Genomic DNA, 10,000 nt, shown 5'->3' with positions numbered 1-10,000 from the left:
ATACATTATGACAATTTCAAACATCGAGCAATTGGCACTCAGTACATACTTAAATCAAATGCCATATGCCGTGATTCGTAATTAGTTTGTATCTCATACAATCTACATGTACAACATCAATATATCAAGACAGTTCCAGGCATCGGGCAATTGGCACTCACACACACACACACACACACAAATTAATAAGTACAATTAGAAAAATAGGATGAATTCAAGGCAAACTGTTGGAATGGGTGAAGAATTTCTTAACTGGTAAAAAATGAGAGTGGTACTTAGAGACAAAAATTCGAAATGGGAAGATGTGAAAAGTAATGTCCCACAAGGCTCTGTTTTTGGTTCCTTTAATGTCTGCCATATACATAAATGATATGGATGAAGGAATAAATTGTTACATGAACTTTTTTGCTGATGATGCCAAATTACTCAAGAGAGTAAGAACAGAAGAAGATTGCAGATCGCTGCAAGATGCCCTGGATAAAATATGGGAAATGAAGTCGGAGATATTAGATGAACTTCAACATAAAAAAATGTAGCACAATGGAATTTGGAAAAGGTAAAAATAGAGTTTCGGGACAATATAAAATTGGAAACAAAGAAGTCAAAAAAGTAAACTCAGAGAAGGACCTAGGAGTAATCATCTCAAGTGACTTGATACCTGACAAACATGAGATAGTTAAAAAAAATAGTTGTTACACTGACAAGACCCAAATTAGAATATGCTGTGTCAATATGGACACCTAGCACCAAAAAGAGAAAAAAATCATATGAAAATTAGAAAGTATCCAAAGAACAGCTACAAAAATGGCACCCACACTGTCAAATCTGACATATGAACAAAGGTTGGAGAAATTGCAGTTTTCAAAACTAGAACAGAGAAAGGAAAGAGGCGAAAAGAAACTAAAGACAAACAGTTAAAGAAGAGACCTGTAAAAAAGCTTCCCACATAGAGTGATCGATGTCTGGAACAAAATAAACAGAGAAACAATGAATTCCAGAACTATACACGATTTTAAGAGCAAACTGGATGTGGAGAGATACGAAAACGGGTTACTACGAGCATAGCTCTCGTCCCGCAAAATACAACTAAGTAAATACAACTAGGTAAATACACACAACAACAACAATAACAACAATGACAACAACAACAGCAACAACAAAGATGGCACCAACACTTTCCAAAGTGACAAACAAAGATTGACCAAACTCTAACAAGAACCCTGGAACAAAAAGGAGAAAGAGGTCTACAAACCATCTACAGTCCTTGATAGTGTCGATTTAATAAATTGGGATTAAAGAAAAATAAGAGGGCATGAAAAGAAACTTAAAAAGGATAGTTATAAAAGAGATCTAAAAAAATAGCTTCCCACACAGAGTGATCTGGAACAAATTGAATGAGTAAACAGTGAGTGCAAAAACTATACAAGAATGCTGAAAGATACAAAAGCGGGTAAATACAACTAGGTAAATGTACAAGCATACATCAAATGTCTATTCATTTTTTATTCTGAAGTAAATTCATTCTACATAAAAAAATATTTTTGTCCACTTTATTTGTCCATGAATGTGGCGCCGTGTTAGTGCCTCGCTAAGGAATGGCCAGCTGAGTTAGTGCCTTCTAAAGGAGTGAAGTCTGTAACTTAACCGGCAAAATAAAAGACGAAATTAAGATTGGTATAAATGAAACCACATAAATGACAAGTCACATGACCTACGTCAAACAGCAAATTCCTATCACGTTTTCCCTTTTTGTGGTCATATAACTGCATCCTCATGCATGAATGATGATATTTCTTGAAAGTTCTGATATACTGTTACGATTTGAGACAATAACAATTGACTTTTTAACCCAAACGAAAGGCATATTATAATCACAACAGAGACCCAAAATCAGGCGATGGAGTGATAGTTGTGACTATGATCAGAACGGGTCGTAATGATTGACGACCGGCTACAAGCTAAATTAGTTACATTACTTTCAATACTGTATTGACAGAACGAATCTGAACAATAAGTATCTTTTCCTTTTAGATCGTTACATTAACTCTGTTATTTTCTGACTTCTTCTAGAACGTGTCGGGAGAATATACATATTTTTAAAATAAGCGGCCTATATTCTTACGTTTGGCTTATTACCTATTTCTTATCAGGATTTAAGTGTACTAGCTAAGTTGAAGCCAAAGCGGATTAGCGTCTTTCAACTCGAAAAGAAATAACAAAAATAATAAGGTAAATGATAAGATTTACTCGTAAATAGTGTGGTGAAGAATGCACAAAGGAACCTGGAACTGGAGGTTTAAGTTAAAAGAACGGTAGTTCGAGACCCACTAAGAGAACCAACGTTAACGGCAGTAGTTACATCCAGCCTCAAATTCCCATATTCTAGCGGTGTTCATTGCCTCTTTGCCTGAGTTACAGCTGAAAAACTGAAAAATCATATAACTATTTTGTTACTACTTCTGAAGAAAAAACGGGTGCTTTTAACTAGTACAAATTCATGGAGACACCAAAAATTCAAAAGCTAAAGAAGACGAAGGAAGAAGAGTTATTAGAACTAGAGGCTATGTACCAGTTAAAACTAGTTGAAAAAGAATATATCCTTTCAATGTTAGTTCATCATATGTACTATTATTGCGCACTACACACCTCTATCATCTACATAAGGCGCCATAACCCGTCAAACCGTGAGTTCCACTATATCAATTGTTTGTATCTTGTAGAACTCTCTATGCTACTTATCGAGATTTAGGTATTATTTCTATATTTGTTGTGTTTTGTACCTAATTTTGTATCCATGTCATTATATTTTAGGGAGATTACCTTTTGTACATATCATTTGTTTTGCTACTTCTGCAGGAACTGGTATAGCATGGTTTTGTGTTGAATAAAACTCGTGATAAGTTTCCATCTTTCATTTCAAGTCATTCAACAAAATTCAAATAATCACTCATGTGCTAGTTACTGAAGTCTTCTTCTTTGGACACTGAGCCATCTCGTCTACAGCAGCTAAGTAATTGACACTAGTAACATACTTTTACCAATTTCATTGAAGTGAGTTGTGGCTACACCTGACAAACAAAGAGCGTTAGTGAATTGTGTCCCCCAATGTTTCTGGACTTACTGAAGACTGTACTACCTATGCGAGTGTTGTTTCTAAATTAGAGTGCTTGTATAAAACTTTTAAAATAAATATTTGCTAGGCATCTATTGGCAACACGACAACAACGGTCAGGTGAATCTATTGGTGACTTTCTTAGAGAACTACACAAAAGGACTGTAACCTCAAATATTATACTTTAGATCTTGCTCAGTGGAATATCAATTCATATACTACTCCACTGCCTCACGCTGCTGCCAATATACCAGAGCAGAAGCAGCAACACATTGTTGGAGGATAGCAGCCTAAATTACTTGTAGATCAGAGGGATCAGTCCCTGAGGATTCTACTGTAGCTACTGCTTATTTCTCCAAGAAGATTTTTATGGTAATTCATTTTATATTAGAGCTAAATGTCCTGCACGTGATGTTGTATGTAATAATTGTGGTAAAGAGGAGCATTTTGCTAGGATTTGTAGATCAATACCTTCAGCGGGTATGCCTACTCGTATTGGTATCGGTACTATCGCAGTATTGTTTAACCCTACACTCTTATCAATGATCGCCGCTATATTTCTTCAGACTCTGTCACATGATGTGACCGAAATCAATGTCAATTGTCATCCAGTGAATGGATTAATCGATTCATATAGTTCAGATAGTTTTATAAGTGAGACGGTAGCACATCAGCTAAACTTGGCTATTTCTCCTACAAGTGCGAAGGTATCAATGGCACCATTAACATTAAAGGCTCATTCCCCTGGTTTTGTCGGAGTAGCTTTGATGCACAGCGGCCAAGAATACCCCTCTGCTTGTTTAGCACTAGCCGAATTCAATCTTTTGAAGAAGGAGCTGTAATATGTGGATGAGAACCTTCCGTTTGTTGTGGAGTGTGATGCTTTTGAAGAAACCAAGGTGGTCCTCCAGTAGCCTGTAGGTCACAAACTCTTCAGATAAGTGAGTTCAATTATCCAGCATTGAAGAAGGAGGCTACAACTATTTTTAGCCTGTACGAAAGTGGAATTACTTCTTGGTCAGACAGTATTTTACCTTGATCACTGATCAGCGTTCAGTGGCATTCATGTTGATAATAATATGATACAATAATTGAGATTAGAACTAACCTCCTACAGCTATACAATACAGTATCGCCCTGGCGGACAAAAATTGTACCTGACACCTAACTCAAACCTCTTGCTGTTCTGTTTCATCTAAGTCTGACCCTACAGAAATTCATAAGGGTCCTTGTCATCCTGGAGTCTCCCGACTTTTGTATTTTGTGAGATCAAGAAACCTGCCTTTCTCCATTGAGGATGTAAAGAAGATATGTTCATTTTCCAAAGTTTGTGCAAGACTTAAGCCAAAGTTCTATCGTCCAGTAGAAGGGACCCTTATCAAAGCCACTCAACCTATGAAGCGTCTCAGTCTTAATTTCAAGAAGCAATTACAATACTCACAATTAATGATTAGTATTTTTGCTTCCCATTTGTACTTCATTCAGACAAATCCCTTCTTTCATGTCCCAAGAAATTAAGACATATCTTCCTCAAAAGGGTGTTGCAACAAGTAGACCAACTTATCATAACATTAGCAATGTCAGGTGGAGCAGTACAATGGCATATTTTGGAAAGCCATTTGTCCGTGATTACAAACTCATGGCAGGGAAAAATAGCACTAGGAAGTGGTGCTCCCAGAGGATCAATGAAACCCTTCATAAAGGTTTCTTTGGTTTCAAACGATGATCCACTCATGGAAACTCACTACCGTCAAGACTTTTGTCTCCCTAGCCAGTGCTACTTCGACACCAAGCTCGCTCTAGTAAGTATGAACCTTTAGTGGATCTGGTCGAACTAAATGATGTGAATCCAATGTATGCAAATGTTAAGCATTAGGATGGTCATAAGTCAGTTGTATCTATCTAGAGAGTTGAATAAGGAATGTAGATTTACAGAATGTAACAATGTCCACAGGTTCACCCAATGTTATAGATTGGATTAAATTTTGTTAGTTTGTACAGTGTAGGATATGGAAAATACTTTTGTATATTTTGAGTTGATATATTCTAGAAAAGAGAATGTGTACTTTGCACCTCATTTATTTACATAAAGCGTCATAGCCCGTCAAGCTGCAAGTTCCACTATTTCAGTTGTTTGTATCTTGTAGAACTCTCTATGCAGCTTTAATGAGATGTAGGTATTATCTTTATGCTTGTTGTATTTCATACTTTATTTCGTATACTTGATGTCATTATATTATATGGGGATTCTCTTTTGTAATATTAGTTGGTTTGCTTTTTCTACAGGTTATGGTATAGTATGGTTTTGTGTTGAATAAAACTCGTGATGAGTTTTCATCTTTCATTTCATCATCTAATTGATGAAAAGTTTTTAATTTTGAAAGCAGTAGAACAGCTGTGTAAATGAGCTAGTTGTCAGAAGCTCGTATTTAAATTAAAAAACCTAAAAAAAAAAAGGAAACTGAGGCAAAAGTGCTTGCTATGGAAATGGAAAGAAGAGCTTAGAGAAAATATGAAAGATGAAGCAAAAGTTAAGGAACAAAAGAAGCAAAGAAAGGACTCAAGGAAAAAATATTATGGTAAACACTATCTATATTGAAGCAAAAACTGAAAATAAAAAAAAGTTAAAAGGATTAAAAAATTCAAAATACTGAGTTGGAACAATAAAAAAAAACTGTTGTTAGCAGCTAAATATACACCCATTTCAGACAATGAAAGTTTGAATATAGCCAAATAGTAGTTCCTATAGTTTCATAAAAGAAAACAGATTTCTTCAATCATTTGAAAAAAATACCATATCTCAGAAGAACTATATCATTTTTATACAGGCAGAATGCATGGAAAGAAGGTAACACATTTACAGATCTCTTGTAGTAACAATATGAAGGATGTCATGATGTGTGAACTTGTCCAAAAATTATATAAGTTTAGTAAGTATGGAAAAGTACCTTATGTAATTCATACAGATCTGAATTTTCTATTTTCTTGTCATATTCCCTCCAGAACTCTTCATTCTAGACGTATTCATATATAAACTATGGTTATCATCATAAAATTGGGAAGTTCACATCTGCATCCTGGAAAAAAGTCAGCCTCTGATTCTTTTAAGAGTGTCACTGCTACCTATATTACATTTTCAAGAAGGTATTCTAGATCCGCACACATATAATTTCCCATTACATCTTTCTACAATTTATGATTCGCTTCCATCCCTTCCTGTGCGATCTAATAATGTAATACTAGATTTGATCCTTGCATACTTCTCTTTATATCTAGTTGTACTATTGTTGAACTATTGCTTATTCTTTCATGAACACTGAGTACCCTGTCCTCATTCTTTGAAACACTGCTTTACAAAAAAATACTTTATCAATATAAACTTTCCTCTATCTACAACTTAACTTTACTAATCCCGCTGATTCTTATTGATGGTGAAGGAGCAATAAAATGTTCATTAAAAATTTCCCTTAAAAAATAATCCAAAAAGAAAATGAAATCTGTCCAAATAGCTTTAATATACCCATTACATATTTCAGGTGCTGAAACCATCGCAGCAATTTTTTGGTAGTTTGCGATTTTCCCCTACAATTACAAAAATACAGTTCTCTTTAGATATTGCTCTTGTAGAGGAAGAAACAGAAAACCAACAAATTTAATTTTCTCCAAATATTGATAGTCCTAATATTCCCTCTATGCTTTCCTTCTCGACAGAAGTCTTTATGATAGAAATTCATTCAACTCGGAATATTTTTATGGTACTCTATCCACGGAGGAGCCAAAATCCTTATCTACGTATCAGTAGCAAGCAAATTATTGTTCAACTATGGGTAACAAGATACAAATTTCTCATCTCCTAAACTCATAAATGAACTGCACCACAATTACTTCACAACACATTTCTGTCGGCCATTTGACAATTAGAAGAATGTTTGATAATATGATTTTCACAGAGTATCTGTTATGAAAGGTATAACTCACTTTTGGCATACTTATTATACTTGTCAAAGTTAGAGAGCCCATTGCACTTCTAAAACTTATCACAGCAACTTTTCTCTTTTTTATACTGTATAATAGGTTCCTTGCCACCATCTCGGAAGGAACAAAAATATCAACGTAGTAAAATGCTCCCTCCAGCTAGGTTTCCTTAAACCCTTCTTTTAAGGATCTTGAAGACCAAACTGACCATAATGATTACTCTCAAATATTTTCCCTTTTTATCCCTCCCCCCCAAAAAAAAAATCAGAGCACCTTAGTCTGCATTACTTTTGATATATCCTCTCTAACTTAGTAATACATCACACAAATATTACCCTATTCCTCCCACAATCATGAGGTCCAATGAAATTAATTCATAAAAAAATGTACTGTACAAACACACTTTGGACTGAGAAAAAAAGGTTTTCACTACACACATTTGCAGTTTATGGCAGTGTTCAAGCTGTCAAAAGAAAGGTGAATAAAAGAGGTAAGCCTTCATCTGATCCAAAGCCATCACTACTTCATTTTCATCAATTGGATCTTCCTCTACAACAAATGGTTCAATGTTGAAAATAGCTTATGTTTTTGCTTTAAAATAAATTCAAAATATTTGAGCCATAAGTAACTCCTAGATCAATTGGTATTCAGAACCCGTTAGAAAAGGTGTCCATAATCACCATTAAAGATCTTTAAATACAGATGGATCAGTATTTACAATTGGGAATTATATCACCTATTTGTGTTTCATTGTGCAACAGTTATAACAAATTGTAAAGCAGACTAAACTGATGGTAGCCTTTATCTATATAAGCACTAAAGTATTTATATATAACCATATATCTAAGACCCATATGAATTCTTTGTATATTCCTTAGTGTTTGTTAAAAAGTCACATAAAGACAAATATCAATGTGCAGCAACGAAACCTGGACTCCAACACAGAGACTTAAAAACAAAATCCAGGCCATAGAAACGAGTCTTACGAGGAGGGACAGGATCAGAAATTAGAAAACCAGAGAACCGCTTGTTGTATATTCTGTTTTTACTATCATTGAAAGGAACCAGCTGAGATTGTATGGGCACGTACTTAGGATACCATACTCCAGGGACACAAAGACAATATAAAGCTGAAAATTAGAGATCAAAAGGCCAATTGTCAGATCTAAGAAACGATGGGACGATCAGATTTCGGAAATAATTCAAATGGGAGGAGAAAATCTTCAAAAACTACAATAGTATGACTCAAAATAGACTGGTATGGAAGGTATTAGTCAAGAGACTTAAAATTGACAGGCCAATAAACCTACAGGTGTCCGGGTGAGTAAGGTCCTTTACTAAACACCCAACCAATACCTTGACTTAAAGGAGGAGGTTTCAATCAAGTTATAAATCTTGTATTTAACACCAGAAAGCCCCCTGCTGTTTTACAAGCTTAGCATTTCGCGTCAGCTGAAATTGCAAAAAAAGATGTAAACACGCTCCTTGCCAGTGTGATTTAGAATAGTACAAAGTAACTTTGCATGATCCTAGCAAAAGTGGCATGAAGTCACCCCCACCTGTTGAGCATTTTAACTACATTTTTATAAAACATAACGCCATTACCTGTATTTAAACTTGGTTATATCATTGTATGCACATTTTTGGATTGGACTTAGGTGCTATGTAATTGAACAGATTGAATTTTCATATCGATTCATTGTAAATACTCTTTTGATTATACTGGTTATAAGCCCTTAAGGAAGGAGTTTGGTCAATGTTATCTCTAAATTTTCCTCCTACCCTGCCTTTTTTTTAATGTTCTTCCATTTATGTATGACGTAGTTATCTTCGTTCAGTTTTGTATTACAGTGTATCGCAACATATGTAATTATTTTCATTTTTACTTTCCCTGGCTCCAGTCATAGATCTGTAAATCTTATAGTATGGTTCTGTGACTTGGCCACACACACAATCATGGTAATATTGCTCTCTATTTCCTTTGCTAGACCATTAATCTGTGGGATTCCTCTTGTCATTTCTTTCTACTCTGACTGACTCAGTGTTTTCTTTTATCTGTTTTTCAAAAAGTCTTTCATTCATTCACCATGTGGCTCTGATTTAGATTTTTCAACTTTCATTTTTTTCTTTTGCAGTACTTTTGCAAAGGCTTTATTAATTTGCAAGCATATGCAGTCCATGCACCAACTCCATTAGAATCTTTGCAGTCTTCTTGCATACCCTCTGCTACTTTGTGGCCCCTTTGATATGTACTTATTTACTTCCTCCAGGTTAATATCTTCCTGTTCCATCTTATACCAATGATCTACAGACTAAATGCTTCTGGAGTAAATGTATTTAATTGTTATTAGTACTGAGTTACTGACGATGATTTATCTTCAACGCTAATTCTCTAGCCAGATTACTTCAGACTCACACTTTCTCTTTATTGTTTCAAGTGTTAAGGAAGGTGGTTGCGTTGTACAGTTTTCTTTATATTCACAAAAAATATGGAAATACATGAGTCTATCTAAATTTACATTCACAATCGTAACAATAGATATATACTCATTAAATCAAATAGTTTATGTATTTAGTTGGAATGTACAATATATTATGTATAAAAATTTTGCATTCTTGTTTATTATCCCGTTATATTGAAACATTGACACAGTGAAATTGGGATTGAATGTAAGATTGGGGAATAGGAAAAGAGTCGATTGATCGTATATGTTTAAACTTGTTTAACTAATCTTCATCAGTAGTTCAAGGGTAACACAAAAAAAAAAATCTTAGCCAATGATCTAGAGAGGGAGGCAAAAAATCATAGCAGCAGTTGTTACTCCGGTTGGGAATGGTTTACACACACACACACACACACACAAAAAAAAGTCTGCAGTATCCAGATATATGATCACGTACACCACCTTTGCA

The sequence above is a fragment of the Oratosquilla oratoria genome, chromosome 22 (genome assembly GCF_046742065.1).
Source record: "Oratosquilla oratoria isolate Oo_2021 chromosome 22, ASM4674206v1, whole genome shotgun sequence".
NCBI lineage: Eukaryota > Metazoa > Arthropoda > Malacostraca > Stomatopoda > Squillidae > Oratosquilla > Oratosquilla oratoria.
This window is presented reverse-complemented; position numbering follows the sequence as displayed.